Source organism: Culex quinquefasciatus, chromosome 1 (assembly GCF_015732765.1).
Source record: "Culex quinquefasciatus strain JHB chromosome 1, VPISU_Cqui_1.0_pri_paternal, whole genome shotgun sequence".
Taxonomy (NCBI): Eukaryota; Metazoa; Arthropoda; class Insecta; order Diptera; family Culicidae; genus Culex; species Culex quinquefasciatus.
Genome location: NC_051861.1, coordinates 44918644 through 44940281, shown reverse-complemented (window position 1 = coordinate 44940281; position 21638 = coordinate 44918644). Strand labels below are relative to the sequence as shown.

Here is a 21638-nt window from a genome sequence, read left to right as displayed (position 1 = left end):
AACTAATGCAATTTTGGATGCTAGGAATATTGCTATTCCTAAAGTCCAAGTCAAATTTGATTCTCCCATTATTGATGACGATCTTCAGCTTCTGATTCGTCTGAAAAATGTTCGCCGAAGACAGTATCAACGTTCTCGTGATCCTGCACTGAAGCGAATTCAAAAGATTTGCAAAAGGTTATTGACCACAGATTCACTCTCCTGCGAAATGAAAAGTTCGCAAGAGATGTCGAACAAATTAAACCTTATTCCAAACCTTTTGGAAACTTTCAAAGGTTCTTAAGAAACCTCAAAACCCATCCCTTCTTTAAAAGATGGTGATAATATTCTATTAACTAATGGGGAAAAAGCTCAAAAACTTGCTCAGCAGTTTGAGAGTGCTCATAATTTCAACTTGAATGTTTTGAGTCCTATTGAAAATCAAATTTCAATAGAATTTCAGAATATTGTTGAACAAGAATTTTCATCAGATGAAGTTTTTAATACGGATCTGAATGAAATAAAATCTATTATCAAAAATTTAAAAATATGAAAGCCCCTGGTGAGGATGGCATTTTTACATTTTAATTAAAAATTACCAGAAGCAACTTTAAGTTGCTTGGTCAAAATTTTCAACAAATGTTTTGATTTGGCATATTTTCCCAGTAGTTGGAAAAATGCCAAAGTAATTCCGATTTTGAAACCGGATAAAAATCCTGCTGAAGCCTCAAGCTATCGGCCCATTAGTTTGCTTTCATCTATTAGTAAATTATTCGAAAGAATAATTCTTAATAGAATGATGACGCACATTAATGAAAATTCAATTTTCGCTGATGAGCAGTTTGGATTTCGCCTTGGGCATTCAACTACTCATCAGTTGTTGAGAGTTTCAAATTTGATTCGAAGCAACAAATCTGAGGGCTATTCTACTGGCGCTGCTCTTCTTGACATAGAAAAAGCATTTGACAGTGTTTGGCATAAAGGTTTGATTGCGAAATTGAAAAGGTTTAATTTTCCGATTTATATCGTGAAAATTATTCAAAATTATTTGACGGATCGTACTCTGCAGGTATGTTATCAGAATAGCAAATCTGATCAACTACCTGTACGTGCTGGCGTCCCTCAAGGAAGCATTTTGGGTCCAATTTTATACAATATTTTTACTTCTGACTTGCCTGATTTGCCCCCAGGATGTCAGAAATCACTTTTTGCTGATGACACAAGCATCTCCGCCAAAGGCAGAAGCCTTCGTGTCATCACAAGAAGATTACAAAAAAGCTTGGATATTTTCAATTCTTATTTGAAAGAATGGAAAATTACTCCAAATGCTGCAAAAACTCAACTTATTATTTTCCCTCACAAACCAAGGGCTGATTTTCTTAAACCAAAAGTCATCACATTATAAAGATGAATGAGGTAAATTTAAAGTGGGAGGATCAAGTGAAATATCTTGGACTTGGTTTTGACAAAACCTTACTTACAAGGATCACATTGAAAGTATCCAGGTTAAATGTAACAAATATATTAAATGTTTGTATCCACTTATAAACAGGAATTCTAGACTTTGTCTCAAGAATAAACTGTTAATTTATAAACAAATTTTCAGACCTGCCATGCTTTATGCTGTGCCGATCTGGACAAGCTGTTGCTTAACCAGGAAGAAAAAACTTCAGAGGATTCAGAACAAAATTCTGAAAATGATTCTGAAACTTCCTCCCTGGTTCAGCACCAGTGAACTTCATCAATTAGCCGAAGTTGACACTTTGGATGTTATGTCCAATAAGATAATTGATGCATTTCGACAAAAATCATTGCAGTCTTCAGCTGCATTGATTCGTTCTTTATATAGTTTATAAGTTAGTTTTAAGGTATCCCTTTTCCCTTTTGTACATGTAGGACCTCCTACATTTGAAATCACTGAATAGCGAAAGCTACAATATTTCATGAATAAATGAAAGTTGCTAGTATTTAAAATTGAGGTGAAAAGTCATCGTTTGTGATTGGACACTCAATAATATTTTAACTGAATGAATGTACATGGAAAAGAAATTTGAATAAAGATAAAAAAAAAAAAAAAAAAAAGTGGTAAAATTTCACATTTCCAGAGGTAAAATTACCATGTTTTTTCTGTGCAAGGCATTTTTTTTGCAATGGGGCTTTTATTTTGTATCTTGAACTGCAGCTTTCTTTATCAGTATGTAGATTTTTATTTACAACGGTAAAAACATTATTAAAATCCGATGCTGACCTTTTTTTTATTTAAGTGTATAAAATAAATTCACTAGACAACATTTCATCTAGGTTCCCTTGGAACAAGCTGTCAAGTAAGATGCTTCTTGTCAAGAAGGGCCACGAAGTTAAGTTAAAACAAATATAAAATCCCTTTTAAATCCTTTGCGGTCATAATATGGGCTAATCGGTCAGAAATCAAGCTTTATCAGCTTTTTTTTAACCCAGAAAGAATTTAATTTAAAATTATTGGAGAATATATGGACAAAAATGTTTTGGAAATCAAATTAAAATAGTTTTTGTATGAAATTGTCCGATCATTTCGAAAAAAAATGTAAAGTGATTGCAGGTAGGCCATAACGTTATTACCGAAAAACAATCTTTTGCTGGCTATAACATGAAAACAGTACACGATATCGTTATTTACTTTTCTGTTTCAAATTTTATTTAGCATCTCAGATTAAGTCATTTTATTGTAATTTTTTCAACGTTTGATCCGTAAAGGGATAAGTTCCCATGGCAAGATCAAGCACTAATTTGAAATTTAGCCTATTGATGGGTGAATTTTTGATTTCAAAAGACAGAACCCTGGGTACCCGGATTTGGACCACCCTACCCAAAACTAGGCAGCAATCGTTGGTAGGGTGGCCACATCTACAAAATCTTTTATTTTTAAAACATTTTTTTTCAAGTGCGTCTAAAAACGTTAAATATGCTTTAATCTGCGTCGATATGGGATGGAGAAAATGTTGCTGTAATTTTTTAAATTTTATTATTTTAAATTCATCCGTTTCTACTGTGCCACTCTTCAATATCCCACAACAAACTCCATCTCGACCCGCTTCTCTCGGGTGGCATCCAACCGGAGGCGGCACAACCCAGCCAAGTCAAGCCACAGAGCTTTATCTCTTCGGGCCGGGCCTCGCCTTCAGTCTTTCGCCAGCGCTGGACGGAGACGGATCGGATCGGCTTTCTCTTGGGTGTGTTCGCTATTCGCGACGGTGCTTCGGAACGACTGTGAGCCCTAAACGGGTGAAAAACAATAACAGTTTTTTAGTGCTGAATTAGTGCTAGCGTGAGCGTTGAAGCGGTGAAAATCGAAGGAAGAACGTTGATGAGGAGGAATTGTAGTTTGAGAAGATTTATGGATTTGGGTTCAATCGTTGTCCAGCTGTTGTGGATCTGTTGAGCCAGAACCAATCGAAATTGGCTTTTGAGGCAATTTAGTGTTTATTTGTTGATTCGATCAAACTGTGTGGAAAAGTGGTGTTTGTTTGTTGGTGAAGAAGAGCGAAGACTCATCAGAGTTACATAAACAAACACTTTAATTTCTGAAGTGATTTAAACTGGCTCTACAATTTGATGCGGCTGATCAACGCGGTTTTTCTCACGCGTTTCAAACATCGTGAAAATTCCATAAAGTGCAGAATAACGACCGACGTCGGGCATGACTGCCCGAGAGTGGTGTTTCAAAGGGGCTTAGCAGTGGAAATAGCACACCAACAATAATAATAACAGAGTAATAACAGCAAGGTACAGAAGAGCTGATGTTCGGCACAGTGCACGATTGATCTTGAATGCCGAAGCAGAAGAAGTCTTTATCGGATTACACAACCAGTCAAATAACAGTCAGTCAGTCAGTCATTGGCGCGATTAAAAGAAGACAAAGCTGAAGAAGAAGCCGGAGGTGAAACATTATTAAAGAAGGTGTCTGGCCGTATGCATTGTGTCCACACTCACAAACACACGTACAACACAGGTGAAAAAGTAAAGAAGCAATAGCAGTAGCGCGAAACACAAAAGAATTGCGCCGAACGTTGTTTGCTCACACGGAGATGAATTGACGGACGGACGGACGGATGTATCAGTGACTTTTGGGTTATTTTTTTTGTTTAAGTCGTTGTCGGTGATCGAGGATTGCGAGATCGGATATTGCGACCTCTCTCGTCAGGTGCTACAGCGGATGATGTAGTTCAAGGTGAGTGCGCTTCTGAGTTGGGGCTTTGTTTTGAGGGTGCACCTGAGTGTGAGCATAATGATATGATAGGGGAGTTGTAATTATCGTGTATAGTAAATTGTTTCAACATTTGCTCTACTGGTTTTTAATGGAAAAATAAAACATTACTGACATATTGTAAATTTGTATAAAAACTTTCTGAATGCTTCTGAACAATTAATTTATTAAATGTTAACATGCTGTAAAGACTTAAGAGTACATTTACAAAAGTTACTCTGCGTCATGGGTTTTCTATGCTTATGAGACCTTTAGAAAAAGTTTTTGAGAGTTTTTTTTAGGTTAGTTTAAGAAGATATTCAAATATCAAATGTAGAATTTCATAATGAATTAGAAAAAAACGTGATTCACGCTTTTAGGAGCCATCCACAAACTCCGTGGAATTTTGAAGGGGGAGGGGGTGGATATAATTGTTTCTCAAGATTTGTGGAGAAATTTAACGAGTAGTAAATAACTCTTCTAAAGATAATTTAAGGTCATGCTCTATATGCCGATTTTTCAACATTTAATTGATGACGATTTTTTGGTAATTCAATGAATACAGTCCAGAATGGATTATCCGAAGTTTCGATTATCCGAAGGTTTGTTTGGGATTTCGGATAATGAAATCATGACCAAAACATTTTTTTCGATTTTTTTTTCTTTTTTCAACATCAAATTCGAGTCCTGCGACATAATTTTAGTAAAATTTTAATATTTGATTACCTTTTAACCATTTCAGGACTGATGGGTCGGTCATAAATGACCCAAAAATCTAAATTTTCTAACGTAGCTAATAGTTTTCGTATGGTCCTCAAAATCATTTTCTCATCATTGACTAAAAAAATATGTTTTTGAAAATTCAGGCCTGAATGTGTTAAATTAACAAATGCATTTTTCAATATTTCAGCACCGCAATTTGAGATCCTTTAATTTAAAAAATAAAAATCATTTTAGAGCAGTTTATGGGTTGTAGTACTTAAGTTTGACAATCAAAATAAGACAACGAAAAAAATATTTTTTTCATGATTCAATTATCCGAGGATTCGATTATCCAAAGTGAAAATTTTAGAGGGCTTCGGATAATCGAGTCTGGACAGTAATCCCTTAAAAAATAATTTCGAAGCAAAAAAAGCGTAGAAATAATGGTTGCAAGTAGACCTTTATTTTAAAATAGTTAAAGTCCAACAAAAATTAAATTCTAAATAGCCACCATCAAGTGATTAAAAAAAAGCACATCGTTTTGTTAAATTCAAATAAAGTTTTTTTTAAGTTTTGGATAGTTTAAAAAATGGAAAATAAGGAATGCACAAATAGCTTTTGAAATCTTTTTTTTTTCTTATAGAAAATTGTAACGTTTTTTTAGATGATTGTGTAAGAAATATTTTATTTTTTCTGTGGACACTTTTTTGAGAATCAGCCCCCCCCCCCCATCCTTACCCGCCATCCCTCCCTCGTGGACAATTTTCATACAAAACAAATCCGATGAGAGGCAACCAACCACGCTTACCCCTACACCACGGGTCCCGACCAACGTGGTTTGTAACTTGCCCCTAAAACTCATTAAATATGAAGGGAGCATTTTTTGATTGCTTAACGATACAACAAGATTTTCACATCCTTGCTAATCCCTTCTAATATACATTTTGAGAGCATTTATTTCTTAAATTCAAAGTATTGTTTTGCATATTTTTTAACAGGCAGGCTATTAAAAGACGGTTATAGTAATTTTAATATATTTGTGTGAAATTGTGTTTATTTCAATCATGACCAATTCCTTGGAATCAAATTTAATGGTCTTCAGAAACAGGTAGTTCTTTGAGTTTTTGCATCACAAAAAAAACATTGGCTGATGTTTTACAAAATAATATTCAGTAGTTCTCAAAATTTAAATTTTGATTTTTGAATTACATTTGGTTATGACCGAATTGATATTTAAATCTTAATCATTTGTTTCGAAGTATAATCCATTTAAAAATGATAGATAGTTGGTCTTAGGGCGTTCATAAAATCTACGTTTTCATTAAATTTGTTATGTTTTTCAAGCTTACAATCATAGAATTAGCTCAATAAAAAAATGCCAATCATTCAATATTACGCCCTTTTGAAATGTTAGTCTAGATTTAATTTTTTTGAAAATATTGTTTTCTAAAAGATCGAAAAATTTCACGAATGTTTAATAAACATTGTTAATCGGACCATCAGTTGCTGAGATATCGACATTGGAAAACAAGGGGTTGTTTGGTTGAGACTTAGAAATTTTCAATTTTTCTGTTTTTTTAAAATATAATAATATTTGGCCCTTTTAAAATGTAAGTCTTGATTTAAAAAATTTCAAAATATTTTTTCCGAAAAGATCGGAAAATTTCACGAATGTTTCATATATTAACATTGAAAATCGGACCATTAATTGCTGAGATATCGTCATTAGAAAATGGTGGGTTGTTTTGGTGAGATTTAGAAAACTTCAATTTTCGTGTTCCTTTTTCTTAAAGCGGCTCTATCTCAGCAACCCGAGGTTCAATCTTCAATGCCTCTTAGACAGTTTTATAGCAAATTATTTATTTATTTATTTATTTAGTCACACCGTCTTTGATACAAAAATATCCACAGACTGAATTTAATCTATACCCTTAATTCAACTTTTAAAGCTTAGTTTGGACATTCCGTTGGTAAATTTGACACAGACAGAATTAAAACATTTACAACATTCATAAAAAGGGTTAAAATAACTTCTCCAGCCATCGTTCGGGATTCTAAAGAGAACATCACCTCTCCGATTTCTCTCTGGAGCTTGCGGCGGAAGCAAAGCTATTAGTGCCTGGCAGTCCGAGTTTCCGTTCACTACGTCGAATAAGAAAAGACGCCTGAGGAATGAAACTCGCAAAGAGAGCTTTTCCATCCTCAGAAATTGGAGTCTCTCCTCGTAGTGAGCCTGTCTCACTGGGTGGTTGGAGGAAGTTTGCGGATAATCATCCTCGTTGCGGTTCTTTGCACTCTTTCGTACAAGTTTGCATCTCCAATCAGCCTGGGGGCCCAAATTTGTACGCCATACTCTAGTATGCTGCGGACTAGGGTCAAGTACAAACACTTGATCGCTTGAAAATCCTTGAACTCCTGGGTGTTCCGAGAAATAAATCCCAATGTAGTCCTTGCCTTCGCTACTGTCGCCGAGAGATGTTCCTTGAAAGTCAGCTTCTTGTCGACTACAATGCCGAGATCCTTAATCGACTCGACACGTTCCAGCTCCTTCCCGTCGGAAAGGTAACGATAGAGGATGGGAGAGTTTCCACGATAAAATGACAGGACCTTGCATTTGCTAGCGTTGACCTGCATTCCGTTTGCGCTGCACCACTCGATCATTGCACTTAGGTCATCTTGGAGTTCTGCGCAGTCTTTGGTGTTGTAGACTTCTCGATAAAACTTCAAATCATCGGCAAACATAACTTTCTCCGACTTGATGACTTCGCACACGTCGTTTATAAACAGGTTAAATTTGAACTTTTCAAAAAAAATATTTGTAGAAATGGTCACTCATGGTCACTATTTTTAAAAATTGAAAAACTGCAAATATTTCGCTAAAATCAAACTTTCGGTGGCTATATCTTGAAAACGGAGCCCTTTATCACAAAATCTGTAAAGTACTTTTCGATTGCAAATTCAATTTTGCATTAAAAAGTAATGTCAAACTTGTTTTTGCATGAAACTTCAATTTTTTCCAAAAATCACTATTTTTTCAAAAAATCATATCTCGGCGGCAGATTTTTTGACCATGTTTCTCTATGGCTCAAAAATTGCGGATTTTTGTCCCCTAAAACATATCAAAAAATCTCGAAAATCAAAAAATACGTATTTTGGGAAATTGAGTTTTAGTTAAAAAAAATGTTGATAAAAAATCTGCAATTTTTTTTCGTGTACCTATTTTTTCTCAGAAGTCCTCAACAATACCTGATCAGAAAATTCACTCAAAAGTTACAGCTGTTTGAATATTTACATACCATTTTTGTAAGGACAGCAGCCAAAATTGTATGGAGACTTGTACTGCCCACCATTGAAAAAACGGCTAATATCCACTTTTGGCCAAAACGAGATATTAGCACCAGGTGGTAGAGGATGTTCCAACGCATCTTCTGGAACTTGAATTTCACTGAAATAGTGTTTAGACTTGGCTGCCGATGCGAAAAACCAAACGGCTAATATGCCACTCTGGCTAATATGCCACTGGGAAATTGCCTTGACAGAGATTTTGTGACAAACACTAAAACGCGTTTTTCTCGGAATACTTCACAGCTAAAAACGTAGTAATCCAGCTGCGTGTAAAAGGCCTGGGTGTAAAATAAACATTGCATTATTTTATGCAATTTTGTGTGGTTTTACACTCTGAAATATGTAGCCCATTAGTATGGGAAACCTACTTGACTGAAATGTCAAGCTCATATATGCGTTTATCCATGCAGCTTTACATCGGTCTGATGGCCGAGTGGGCTAAGGCGCCAGTCCTTACTGTTGGTGCTGGGTTTGAATCCCGTCGGTTGCAACTTTTTTATGTGTGTTGCAAAAATTGTACATGCAGTGTGTAATATTAAGAGTTTATTTTGACGAAGGTGATGTGCATGCTTTTGCATGCGATTTTACCATCGGTTTTTTTGCTGTGTTGATTTGGCATAATAGTCGAATTTTCAATTATGGGCAGTGTATGGGTGGTCATAGGAAAGGCCCCCATAAAGTTTGAGTCAAATCAAAAAATACAAAAAATAAATATGGACGAAATCGGCCGATTTCGTAGAAAGTTGCTCCATTACTTTTAAAAGAATAATTGATATTATTTTATTTACAATTTGAGCTTATAAAATTCGAAAAATTATTCATTTAATTGTTGTTGTATGATTTTTTACATGCAGTCAATTGACGTCAAGCTATCATCCACTGAGAATTTTGGTTCGAGCCTCGAGTCGATCTGGCTCGAGGTTGAGCCTGAATCGAGTTGAGGCTCGAGCCAAAATTCTCAGTGGACAATTGATCTTCACACTTATTTGGACCATTAAAGTCGCTGTCCTATATGATTTTGTTGCACAACATTATTCAGAGCCAAGATTAGAACAATGTTCAATAAACTTAAAATTTCCCGGGAATTCCCGGGAAATTGGTTAAAAATTTCCCGTTTCCCGGAAATTTTGTAACCCCGAGAAATTTGACGCTCTAGATCAAAGATTGATTTTTTTTTCAATTTCGGGAATTCCCGGGACAAAAATAAAATAATGTCGGGATTTCCTAAATTCCCGGTTTAAGGAAAATTCCGGGATTTTTAAACTATATAACTTTATTGTTTAGGCCAATGTCAAGTTTGACAACAAAAACAACAACACATTTAAAAACGTGTCACGCTCGGGAAATCACTGCTCCCGTTTCATCGAAAGTAAAACAAAATCATCTCCGCTGCGGTTCATTTGGTTTCCATAATTCACTACCACCCAAAATCATTGAAAGTGGCGCAAATCCATCGGAAAAGACTCCAGCGCACGTGCACACCACCCAATCGATCAGCACTTTCGGGGTAATCTCCGGAGGAAAAGTGTGCCGCCGTACGAAAAACCACTGCGTCCGTGGCGGCCCGCCAAATTGTGCAACCATTAGCATGACCAGAGAGGCTCTGTTCGTTTAAGGTGGGAGGTCTATACCCAACCCAAAATGTGCGATATTGAACGTTTCAGCAGGTTGCGGGTGGGTTTTGCAGTGTTATGCTACTGTAGTGGGCGGAAAATTGCATTGTTCCACTGGCAGTACCACAGACAGCAGGTCAGATAATGATGCTAAACGAAGGCGAAAAAGGGGGGGAGATTTTTCTGTGTGCCAATAACACTAATTTGGGTGAACTACTGATTTGGTCACCAGGTGTTACGAAGTGGGTATCGAGGTGGAACCGGAAAAGATTGGTTTGTTCGCGTTATCTGATGGTGGAATTTTCGATGGAACTAATTTGTGTACACGCAAGAGATGTAAACTACACTGCATAATACAGCTATGCCAGTTGTTGATTTTCTTACATTATACTTTTATTATTATTTGTTGTACGATAAATACTATTATAAATAATCAAGTTCAGAATAATTTTATAATTTTATAGCTTTACAAAAAGAACCAACTCTGGCTCCGACTCAGACTCTGACTAGCCCTGGTTGTTCAAAGCTCAAGTTTTTTTTAAATATATGGTGAAATAATTACCTATAATCCCGAATAAGCTTGGTTAAGTTCAATTTAATCCAATATGTTATTATATACGCTACCCAAAAAATGGAGCCAAAAAATATACAAAATCAAACTCTTCTCATAAATGGTGCCACCATTAGTGCCCTTAAATGCTGCATTTAGTTTCCTCATTTCAAGTAGGGTCATAATAAGTGTTATTACACCCAGTGCCCAAAAGTAGCCCACTTCTGGCCCCAAAATACCAACAGTTTACCGCATCTCCGATGAACTCTCCGTGCAACTTTCAACCCACCGCAGGCAACCCCTCATTCAAATTAAGGCGTTGCATCATTTAGCAGATATTCCGCATAAAATCGAACCTCTCTCGTTCGGTAACGTTTAAGCGGCCACATTAGCAGCTCGTATTAGCAGCTGTGGCCTTTTGCGCGGCGCGTGAAAGTGGCCTCCGTTGAACTCTCTTCTTCAGCCTGGTGGTGGGTCAAAATCGTTATTTTTTTCTCAACATTCGATAAATTTAGACAAAAAAAAGTCGGTCAAGATCTTGTGAAATTGGACCGCAAATCGCAATCGATATGCTTCTCAACCGCGTGCGATCGCACACTCACTAACGAGGAATCATTTATCAATTATCTCATATCGATTTCTCACGAGCAATCATCCGCGGTTGCTTCTTCGCCACGATCGGTTTGAGGATTTTCCCACCGAAAGAAAAAAAAGTCGCGCGATTTGGTGATAAATTGAAAAATTATTGCCATTTCGAAAGGGTTATGCGATAATTAGGCTGGTTGCGCTGCCGGCTTCGCCGGTGATTATCGTTCATTTTGGTAATTGATGATTGTGTGCGCGCGTCTGCCTTTTTGCATTAATTCGTGGTTTTATTGAAAAAGTCATTTCCAAATTACTGACATTATTTTTGTAGCAAAAGGTTTTCGGCTATTGGATGGGAATGTGTGAATGCTTGCTGTTTGCTCTTTTGTTTGAAATCAGGGCAGCAATTAAATCAAAGTAAAATTTAATACTTTGTCCTTATGGGATTTTAATCCATTTTTCGATATCTCATGCCGTTGAGACCTAACAACCCCTCTCATTTTGAGCCTTTTTTTAAGCAAGCAAGCAAGCAAGCAGCTCAAAATGGTGATGAGTTGGAAGTTTAAATTAAAGAAACTTGTTTTTTTTTTCTTTTTATAAAAATATTTTATTACAATTCAGTTTTGAAAAATGCCTTCATATCATCATAAAAAAAACTGCTCTGAAAAGTTGATAAAAGCACTCATTTGAGTGTTAAAAATTACAGTACAGTTAAACCTCGTATAAGAGCGCCTCGCATATGCAACTTTGCATATGAGAAATTCTCTACCAAAACCGGAAATGGATTTTATTTGTATTTTTTGATTTGGCTCAAACTTTGTGGGGGCCTTCCCTGTGACCAAATAAGCTATTTTATGTCATTGGTTCACCCATACAAGTCTCCATACAATTTTGGCTGCTGTCCATACAAAAATGGTATGTAAATATTCAAACAGCTGTAACTTTTGAGTGAATTTTCTGATCAATTTGGTGTCTTCGGCAAAGTTGTAGGTATTGTTGAGGACAATTGAGAAAAAAATAGGTACACGGAAAAAAAATTTGCAGATTTTTTTATCAACTTTATTTTCACTAAAACTCAATTTCCCAAAATACGTGTTTTTTGATTTTCGAGATTTTTTGATATGTTTTAGGGGACTAAAATCCGCAACTTTTGAGCTATCGAGAAACATGGTCAAAAAATCTGCCGCCAAGTTATGAATTTTTGAAAAATAGTGATTTTTGGAAAAAAAATCAAAATTTCATGCAAAAACAAATTTTAAGTTATTTTTTAATGCAAAATTGAATTTGCAATCGAAAACTACTCTACAATTTTTTTGATAAAGGGCTTCGTTTTCAAGATATAGCCACCGAAAGTTTGATTTTAGCAAAATATGTGCAGTTTTTCGATTTTTAAAAATAGTGACCATGAGCGACCATTTCTAAAAATATTTTTTTTGAAAAGTTCAGAAAATTTGCTATAAAATTGTCTAAGAGACATTGAAGATTGGACCTCGGGTTGCTGAGATACAGCCGCTTTAAGAAAAAGAAACACGAAAATTGAAGTTTTCTAAGTCTCACCAAAATAACCCACCATTTTCTAATGTCGATATCTCAGCAACTAATGGTCCGATTTTCAATGTTAATACATGAAACATTCGTAAAATTTTCCGATCTTTTCGAAAAAAATATTTTGAAAATAAATAAATCAAGACTAACATTTTAAAAGGGCCAAACAATGAATATTACGCATCGGTAGACTAGTCCCTGAACCTTCCTGAGACTATCTGGATATGATCTGAGGTCAAAATCCACCGACCTCTGCCTTTTTACGGTGGTAGACCCATTGACCGTAGCTCCCGGGACTTTACAGAAGACCCAGCACATTCCCAGAAGTCGGTAGACTAGTCCCTGAACCACCCTGAGGTTATCTGGATATGATCTAAAGTCAAAAACCATCGACCTCTGCTTTGTTACGGCGGTAGACCCGTCGGTCGTAACTCTCGGGGCTCTATAGGAGACCCAGAACATCTCCACATATCGGTAGACTAGTCCCTGAACCTCCCTGAGTCTATCTGGATATGATCTAAGGTCAAAAACCATCGACCTCTGCCTTGTTAAGGCGGTAGACCCATCGGTCGTACCTCCCGGGACTCTACAGAAGACCCAGAACATCATCACATACCGGTAGACTAGTCCCTGAACCTCCCTGAGGCTATCCGGATATGATCTGAGGTCTAAAACTACCGACCTCTGCCGTGTTACGTCGGTAGACCCATCGGACGTACCTCCCGGGACACTACAGAATACCCAGAACATCACCACATATCGGTAGACTAGTCCCTGAACCTCCCTGAGGCTATCTGGATATGATCTGTGGTCAAAAACCACAGTCAAATCGCCTACCTCATACTTGTACGGCGTTGAACACATAGGCCTTAACTTGACGAAGTTTCGGATGATCTAGAACACCGTAAACCGTGTAAATTTGGTGTAGCTGTATAGCTGACTTCATAAAGATTCCAAAACACTATAAATTTGTATAGTTTAGTTGATTTTGCCTTCCTCACTGAGGTAAGGCTATAATCCTGCTCTAAAAATGAACTTCGTATAAAAACGTCGTAGACCCACCTTCATGTATACATATCGACTCAGAATCAAAAACTGAACAAATGTCTGTGTGTATGTGTGTGTGTATGTGTGTGTGTATGTGTGTGTGTATGTGTGTGTGTATGTATGTATGTGACCAACAAACTAGCTCATGTTTCTCGGCACTGGCTGAACCGATTTGACCCAAACTTGTTGCATTCGACTTGGTTTAGGGTCCCATAGATCGAGTTTTATACAGATTGAAGTTTCGATAAGTAGTTCAAAAGTTATGTATAAAAATGTGTTTTCACATATATTTGGATCTCACTTAAATGTATGTAAACTATGTCCGGGTCCATCATCCGACCCATCGTTGGTTAGGTTATCAAAATACCTTTCCAACGAGTCCAAAACATTGAAGATCTGGCAACCCTGTCTCGAGATATGGCCCCTTAAGTGATATTGATGTACTTTTTTGAAGCCGGATCTCACTTAAATGTATGTAAACTATGTCCGGCTCCACTATCCGACACATCGTTGGTTAGGTTATCAAGAGACCTTTCCAACGAGTCTAAAACATTGAAGATCTGGCAATCCTGTCTCGAGATATGGCCACTTAAGTGATATTGATGTACTTTTTTGAAGCCGGATCTCACTTAAATGTATGTAAACTATGTCCGGATCCACCATCCGACCTATTGTTGGTTAACTTATCAAAAGACCTTTCCAATGAGTCCAAAACATTGAAGATCTGGCAACCCTGTCTCAAGATATGGCCACTTAAGTGACAATTATGTACTTTTCTGAAGCCGGATCTCACTTAAATGTATGTAAACTATGTCCGGATCCATCATCCGACCCATCGTTGGTTAGGTTATCAAAAGACCTTTCCAACGAGTACAAAACATTGAAGATCTGGCAACCCTGTCTCGAGATATGGCCTCTTAAGTGATATTGATGTACTTTTTTGAAGCCGGATCTCACTTAAATGTATGTAAACTATGTCCGGCTCCACTATCCGACCCATCGTTGGTTAGGTTATCAAAAGACCTTTCCAACGAGTCTAAAACATTGAAGATCTGGCAATCCTGTCTCGAGATATGGCCACTTAAGTGATATTGATGTACTTTTTTGAAGCCGGATCTCACTTAAATGTATGTAAACTATGTCCGGATCCACCATCCGACCTATTGTTGGTTAACTTATCAAAAGACCTTTCCAATGAGTCCAAAACATTGAAGATCTGGCAACCCTGTCTCAAGATATGGCCACTTAAGTGACAATTATGTACTTTTCTGAAGCCGGATCTCACTTAAATGTATGTAAACTATGTCCGGATCCATCATCCGACCCATCGTTGGTTAGGTTATCAAAAGACCTTTCCAACGAGTCTAAAACATTGAAGATCTGGCAACCCTGTCTCGAGATATGGCCTCTTAAGTGATATTGATGTACTTTTTTGAAGCCGGATCTCACTTAAATGTATGTAAACTATGTCCGGCTCCACTATCCGACCCATCGTTTGTTAGGTTATCAAAAGACCTTTCCAACGAGTACAAAACATTGAAGATCTGGCAACCCTGTCTCGAGATATGGCCTCTTAAGTGATATTGATGTACTTTTTTGAAGCCGGATCTCACTTAAATGTATGTAAACTATGTCCGGCTCCACTATCCGACCCATCGTTTGTTAGGTTATCAAAAGACCTTTCCAACGAGTACAAAACATTGAAGATCTGGCAATCCTGTCTCGAGATATGGCCACTTAAGTGATATTGATGTACTTTTTTGAAGCCGGATCTCACTTAAATGTATGTAAACTATGTCCGGATCCACCATCCGACCTATTGTTGGTTAACTTATCAAAAGACCTTTCCAATGAGTCCAAAACATTGAAGATCTGGCAACCCTGTCTCAAGATATGGCCACTTAAGTGACAATTATGTACTTTTCTGAAGCCGGATCTCACTTAAATGTATGTAAACTATGTCCGGATCCATCATCCGACCCATCGTTGGTTAGGTTATCAAAAGACCTTTCCAATGAGTCTAAAACATTGAAGATCTGGCAACCCTGTCTCGAGATATGGCCTCTTAAGTGATATTGATGTACTTTTTTGAAGCCGGATCTCACTTAAATGTATGTAAACTATGTCCGGCTCCACTATCCGACCCATCGTTTGTTAGGTTATCAAAAGACCTTTCCAACGAGTACAAAACATTGAAGATCTGGCAATCCTGTCTCGAGATATGGCCACTTAAGTGATATTGATGTACTTTTTTGAAGCCGGATCTCACTTAAATGTATGTAAACTATGTCCGGATCCACCATCCGACCTATTGTTGGTTAACTTATCAAAAGACCTTTCCAATGAGTCCAAAACATTGAAGATCTGGCAACCCTGTCTCAAGATATGGCCACTTAAGTGACAATTATGTACTTTTCTGAAGCCGGATCTCACTTAAATGTATGTAAACTATGTCCGGCTCCACTATCCGACCCATCGTTTGTTAGGTTATCAAAAGACCTTTCCAACGAGTACAAAACATTGAAGATCTGGCAACCCTGTCTCGAGATATGGCCTCTTAAGTGATATTGATGTACTTTTTTGAAGCCGGATCTCACTTAAATGTATGTAAACTATGTCCGGCTCCACTATCCGACCCATCGTTTGTTAGGTTATCAAAAGACCTTTCCAACGAGTACAAAACATTGAAGATCTGGCAATCCTGTCTCGAGATATGGCCACTTAAGTGATATTGATGTACTTTTTTGAAGCCGGATCTCACTTAAATGTATGTAAACTATGTCCGGATCCACCATCCGACCTATTGTTGGTTAACTTATCAAAAGACCTTTCCAATGAGTCCAAAACATTGAAGATCTGGCAACCCTGTCTCAAGATATGGCCACTTAAGTGACAATTATGTACTTTTCTGAAGCCGGATCTCACTTAAATGTATGTAAACTATGTCCGGATCCATCATCCGACCCATCGTTGGTTAGGTTATCAAAAGACCTTTCCAACGAGTCTAAAACATTGAAGATCTGGCAACCCTGTCTCGAGATATGGCCTCTTAAGTGATATTGATGTACTTTTTTGAAGCCGGATCTCACTTAAATGTATGTAAACTATGTCCGGCTCCACTATCCGACCCATCGTTTGTTAGGTTATCAAAAGACCTTTCCAACGAGTACAAAACATTGAAGATCTGGCAACCCTGTCTCGAGATATGGCCTCTTAAGTGATATTGATGTACTTTTTTGAAGCCGGATCTCACTTAAATGTATGTAAACTATGTCCGGCTCCACTATCCGACCCATCGTTTGTTAGGTTATCAAAAGACCTTTCCAACGAGTACAAAACATTGAAGATCTGGCAATCCTGTCTCGAGATATGGCCTCTTAAGTGATATTGATGTACTTTTTTGAAGCCGGATCTCACTTAAATGTATGTAAACTATGTCCGGATCCACCATCCGACCTATTGTTGGTTAACTTATCAAAAGACCTTTCCAATGAGTCCAAAACATTGAAGATCTGGCAACCCTGTCTCAAGATATGGCCACTTAAGTGACAATTATGTACTTTTCTGAAGCCGGATCTCACTTAAATGTATGTAAACTATGTCCGGATCCATCATCCGTCCCATCGTTGGTTAGGTTATCAAAAGACCTTTCCAACGAGTCTAAAACATTGAAGATCTGGCAACCCTGTCTCGAGATATGGCCTCTTAAGTGATATTGATGTACTTTTTTGAAGCCGGATCTCACTTAAATGTATGTAAACTATGTCCGGCTCCACTATCCGACCCATCGTTGGTTAGGTTATCAAAAGACCTTTCCAACGAGTCTAAAACATTGAAGATCTGGCAACCCTGTCTCGAGATATGGCCACTTAAGTGATATTGATGTACTTTTTTGTAGCCGGATCTCACTTAAATGTATGTAAACTATGTCCGGCTCCACTATCCGACCCATCGTTTGTTAGGTTATCAAAAGACCTTTCCAACGAGTACAAAACATTGAAGATTTGGCAACCCTGTCTCGAGATATGGCCCCTTAAGTGATATTGATGTACTTTTTTGAAGCCGGATCTCACTTAAATGTATGTAAACTATATCCGGGTCCATCATCCGACCCAACGTTGATTAGGTTATCAAAAGACCTTTCCAACGAGTCCAAAACATTGAAGATCTGGCAACCCTGTATCGAGATATGGCCACTTAAGTGACAATTATGTACTTTTCTGAAGACGGATCTCACTTAAATGTATGTAAACTATGTCCGGATCCATCATCCGACCCATCGTTGGTTAGGTAATCAAGAGACCTTTCCAAAGAGTCTACATAATTGAAAATCTGGCCACCCTGTCTCGAGTTATGACAACTTAAGTTATATCTGTGTACTTATTTTTCTGGACCTAAAAAAATAGCTGAAAAATTGTGTCCAAACCACTCATATTATCCATTGTTGGTAAAAAGTGAGGAAGGCATCAACCACATAGGTGGATTAAGTTAGTTTTTTATAAAAATATAGCCCATGTCTCCCATATAGCCAAAATCCCATAAGCCCTGTACCTCGCATATGCGTGCTTCGCATAAGAAACCCCCACATGAGGTGCATGCGAGGTTTAACTGTACTTGTATCTATTTTTGCTGTGCTGAAAAAATCATCATTGCTATTTGTTGAATAAACTGTGGTAGAGCATTAAATTTCCAATGCAAATCTCACTTTTGGGAATATTTGGTAGCGCACTGTGCAGATCAAACCGTAAAAAAATGTTTTTATGGGTAAATGTTGGCCGATTTTGCTAATATTTTTTGGAGCAAAGTTTTTTTTAACTAGGTTTGTTTCACCTTAAAAATCATTTTGTAATAAAAGCAACAAAATATTTCTGAACAACTGAGAAAATGTCCTATAATTTTCTCTCTGGAACTTAGAAAATCGGGCAATTAATTTCCTCACAAAATATTGGAAAAGATGAAAATGGTTTTTTCTTTGTTTGACTAGCTAGCTTATTTGTTACTGTCTACTGAAGATGTTAAAAATTTAAACCTTTCAAAATTTGCTGATATTTCTAATAAAAATAATTTAAAATTATGAAATCTAGCTAAAGTGACACTTAGATAAATTCATTTTAGTTGATACAAATTCTTTGTGAAGCTGTACTTAAGAAATGAATATTTTTTGTCTATTTTAGAGCTTTTTCTCAAAAATTCGTCTTTGATTATCCAAATTAAACATCGTTACGTACTGGCTCCTAAGATGTCTTTTTTAAGTCCCAAAAAAATAATTCTCTACGAAATTGGTCTTATTTTCTTAACTTAAAATTTTGTAACTTTTAATCCAGCTGAAATTTATTTGGTGCCTTCGGTGAGCCCAAAGAAGCCATTTTGCATCATTAGTTCGTCCATATAGTTTTCTATACAAATTTGGCAGTTGTCCATTAAAAAATGATATATAAAAATTCATAAATCTGTATTTTTTGAAAAAAAAAATTGATCGGTTTGATGTCTTCGGCAAAGTTGTAGACATGGAAAGGACTACATTGAAAAAATAAATATGCACGATAACGATTTTTTTGTTTTCTGATATGTTTTAGGGAACATCAAATGCAAAATTTTCAGAAATTTCCAGAACTGACAAAAAATCTTTGATTTTTGAATCAATACTGATTTTTTCAAAACATCGAAATACTGGTCGCAAAAACTTTTTAACTTCATTTTTCGATGTAAAACTGAATTTACAATCAAAAAGAACTTGTAAAGTGCAACGTTTTCAAGTTATAGTCATTTTATGTAACTTTTTTTTTGTAAAAAGTCGCAGTTATTATTTTTTTTTAAATTAGTGCACATCTCAAGTAGCATTTGGCAACATGATAAATTTGACTAAGTCCAGTTTTTGTTTTGTTTTGCTGTAGAAACATAAAAATGACATTTTAGCAACAATACTTTGCAATGTTGCAAACCTTTCGAATTGAAAACAACTTTGAATCAATCCATTTCGTTTTGTACCCGAAACATATCAATTCAATTCAATTAGTGTTTATTAGTAAATAATCAATTTACAATTTAGTGTTTCTTATAACCTAATAGAGTTTTGGAGTTCCTTTCAACTATGGTTTACACTATAATTCATTTAGATGTAATTGGATATTCTAACAATGGATTTGGCAAGAGAAGGAAAAATAAAAAAAAACCTTCGAGATTTGCTAAGGAAAAGGATAGAAATAGGAAAAGCTTAAAACTAAATCACAGTTTGTATTGTCTGTTGACGTCGAAAACTTCGCTGCACAAGGCAGCTTATCCGTTGTAGATGTACTTCATCATCAGCTCACTGAGAGCTTGGAATTGTTCTGCCTTGTTTCGGCAGGCACGAAAGCGCGTGAGCATCTCTCCAGCAAGGGCGAAAAACTCAGGAAGCGTGAAGAGATCATCACCAGTAACATCAGCTTGTCCCGGGGGAGTACCGACGCCAGAAGCGGCTACTCTAGCGTACGAACCTCCCCAACCGGGAGGGAACGCTGGTTTGGTCGATGGAACCGCTCCGCCGCCAGCTGCTGCAGCGTTCGAGCTCAAAGTCTTCGGAGGTTGGCGGGACGCTGGCGCTTTCTTCTTCTTGTCCTGCTCCTCGAGGTACTTTTTCCACGCGGCACAGCCACGGAAATTCGCCGTGTGGTTTCCACCACAGTTCACGCACTTGACGCGCGCTTTGTGCTGCTGGGCGTTTTCCCCCAGCTGGTCTTTCCGCGGAAGATTGCACCTTTCGGTGAAGTGGGTCTCACCGCACTTTACGCACCGGGGCGGAAGATTGCAGTTTCTTGAACCGTGTCCGAACTTTTGACAGCGGTGGCATTGGGCTGCGTCGGCGGGATTCTTCATGTAGAATCGCCACGTCACAAAGAATCCGTCCAGTGCTTTGATCCGCCGAAGGTCCTGGATTTTGACGGACCCACGATCGAAGTACAGGAGGTACAATGTGTACGTACCTGTTACCGTTATCGTCTTTGAGAGCACCTTAATCTCTCGAGGCTTAACCTTGATGCCCGATAGGTGTTCTTCCAGGTCGGAGATCGGGCGGTCCGGATATCCCTGAAGGACGATCTTCACTGGAACCTTCTCTGCAGGGTCAAATGTAAAAACTTGAAGTTTCGCAACTTCAACTTCTTCACCACCATGTCGAAATTCAGTTTGTTATGTGTAATAACTTGCACTGACGTTTTACCTATTTTCAGACAATATTGAGGCCCTCAAGCAACTCGTCAACATCGTCTGCCAGCGTATCCAAAATAAAAATTGGAGGTGGACGTCGTTCCTTCGGAGAGTTACATTTTTCTTCTTTTCTTGCTTGCGCGCAAGTTCATCATCGTCATCGTCGTCGCTAGCACTGCTGCTGTCACTGGCGGTGTTGTTTTCATCTCCACTCAGCATCTCAAATTCGTTGCTGGTGGGAACGTCGTGGTGCTTGTGGACGGCTGCTGCTGCTGCTGGCCGGAAGTGCTTCCGGATGCCCGGGTCGATTGTCTCGTCCGTACAGGGGACTCACGTGGACGGTATGACACGTGTAAAAACGATGGATCGGTGACGTCACTGGGCACGCTCCCGTGCGCGATGGCGGTCGATGCGGCGTTGGTGTGTTTACCTTTCTGCACTCTGCCGGTAGATGAGCTTCGCGGGTTTTTCGAGGCCGCACTCGAACTGCCACGGCCACGGCCGGCCCTTGGCATGCTGGAGCAGCAAACTCGCGGGTAATCACGGTAAATTACGGCGAAAAAAATCGAAAAGTTTGAAGAGCTCCGAACACTTGACTGTTGCTGGCTGGTGTTGCCAGTCCCGATGACTCGAAACATATTGAAAACTTATTGGTTGCATTGTTGCAATATGTGACTTAGCCCGATTTGCGTACTAAGATTAATATTGAAATCAAAAATCCTTATATACAGTTCAGCGCAATCATATGCTCTTTTATCAGTTCATCCGTGGCTCCAGTCCAGAATCCCGACAGGGGCACTCTATTTTTTTTTTTGTTTAAAAGGCCCCCGTCTCGTGACTGACGCGCGCGTGGTTTATCATTTTT

General features: G+C 37.9%; 1 protein-coding gene across 1 annotated transcript in view; it reads left to right on the top strand.

Moving 5' to 3' along the window:
• The first annotated feature begins 3152 nt into the window (after window positions 1-3152).
• LOC6033666 overlaps window positions 3153-21638 on the top strand; it is an 80925-nt gene continuing 62439 nt past the window's right edge. The window contains exon 1 of the mRNA XM_038248286.1: window positions 3153-4186. The gene's annotated coding sequence lies outside the window, so the exon portion shown is untranslated. The remainder of the gene's footprint in view (window positions 4187-21638) is intronic.